Here is a 2272-nt window from a genome sequence, read left to right on the forward strand (position 1 = left end):
TCTCTCCATTGCTCTGCCCCCCTTCTCTTTTTCTCTCTTTCTCTCCTGCTTTCGTTTGGCCACCAGCTACCCCCCTTTCTCTCCCCTCTATTAATGAACTCCAAGTGGGAGCTGAGTATCATGTTTGTGTTTCATAGGCAATAGCTACAGCAAAAGAACAACATTGGTGATAAAACCCAGTCAGGTTCTCCTTGAGGACTCGGTGACCCTCTGCTGGTGGGCAGTCAGCCAGAGACACTCAGGGACCCTGATTCGGAACCACTTCCATTCACCCATTAACTGGAAATAACATCCCATACCAGCTTCAATTAAGTAAGGTGCCTTTTTTTTTTTTTTTAAACCCATTTCCTTAAAGTCGGGTAAATTCCTCACGGGTAAATGGGTGAATGAAATACTGTCCTCCCAGGGTGGTATATCTGATTCCGGCTTCAAGCCTCTATGCTCTCAGACTTCTGAGTCCTCTGGCCTCTGTTGGCCCTGGCAACATTTTTGGGCTGAGGAGCTTCAAATAATGCTCTGCCATTCTCTGCCATTCTTGCTTTTTATGTAGCCACACTCTTGAGCTGATTAGTTCCAAGACTGATTGGTCAATTCTCACTTCACCCATGGGGAATAAGATAACCAAGGAAATACCCCTACCACTCCAATTGGATGCCTAATTTAAAATTTAAAACCATTTCACTTAATGCTAATTGGTAAAGTACCCAGACTTATTTACCAATGTACTGAAAAATGGTCTAGATATCCCCTAGATAATAATTCAAATTGGCCAAAATTACTGTGAGTGAACAGGTAGATGGAAGGAATTTTTTCTACCTCTCTGCTAAACAATCTTTCCCTAGACTTGTTTCTACATTGTTCCCACCAAGCTAAAACTCTCCTGCCTGCTACAGCTGCAGATTGTTTCAGGGCAGGAACCTCCCTCCACCTAAAATCGTTCTGTTCCGTTAGGCATCTTATACTCCTGTTCAAATGTCTCACTCTCATTTGTCCTCTCTGCTGTTCTACTTATTTTTTTCTCTGTGCAGATGCCAGTGACTCACAGTGGGCTGGGCTGAGGCAGCATCTACTCAAGATACCCTGAGAGTTTTTCATTTTTCCCCCAAATGGGGTTTTAAGGTTTCATGCCCTAGCTCAGCTAATGTTGAGTGGTGCATTCGTTTCTCAGACCCACGGAGGGTCTCTCGGGATTTATATCCTAGTACTGGCCTTAGATTGGTACATACATTTCTCAGACATACGGAGGTTTTTTGGATGATTTACCCCTTGAACTCCGGTGTCCTGTTAGTTTCACAAATCTTTCTGCCTCACTCGTGGAGAGAAAAATGCCAACAAAATTATATCTCAAATCTTTATGACTTCTGCCAGCTGTTGGAAATGTGTTCATGGCAGCCGCCATCTTGACCATGTATGTGGCCTAGCCTCACCTCCTCTACCCCCATGGTCCTTCCCTTTGCTACACTAGCTGCCTAGGCAGAGGGACAGTCTAGCCAGCTCCTGCCAACTACAGAACCTGTAATTCATTTACCTTTTGCCTTTTATTCTTTATCTTTAATTTCTCTTTTTTTCACCGACTCTGTTACACATAGCATCACACTCTGGTTCTTCTCATTTTTACCCAGGCCTATTTAATATATCTGTACATGTGATTTAAATTTAATTTTATATGTAAATGTAAGCTAACTCTATACAACTTAAATTCAACTGTATTAAGTCTCAAATATTTCTAAATTGTTATGTGTCTTTAAATGATGGTAAACATTTAAAGTTATAAAGGTCTATTTCAAACTAACAAAATAGTTATGCCACCCAGTCCTTCCTGTTAGCTGTTTATTAAGGTTAAGCCTTTATCAAAGGGACTTTTTCTCTACCTCTTTGTCTTTTACGGGTGTTACATCTAAACTACTTCGTTAAAACCAGTTACAGTCAGGCTGGAGGGCTCTGAATAAAACATCACTCCACAGCTTCTCAGCTTGGATCCAGTTTTCCAGACAGATTAATTAATTCCTAGCCACCTATGTGTTTAAGGCAAGTAACTAAAGACAAATTTTGTATACTAAGGTACACTAAACTGTCAGACAGCTCTCAAATACTCAGAGATCTAGAGAATATGACATTTAAAATGTTTCATTAAAAAACTTTTATAACAGAGAGACAGGCCAGCTGCTGGCACCACCCATTTCCTCCAAGAAGACTGGTGCACACTGAAGTAACTCCACCCACAAAAGTGGCAACACTAGGCACTGAGAAATGCTGCCTTTCATCTCAAATG

The sequence above is a fragment of the Phodopus roborovskii genome, unplaced genomic scaffold (assembly GCF_943737965.1).
Source record: "Phodopus roborovskii unplaced genomic scaffold, PHOROB, whole genome shotgun sequence".
Taxonomy (NCBI): Eukaryota; Metazoa; Chordata; class Mammalia; order Rodentia; family Cricetidae; genus Phodopus; species Phodopus roborovskii.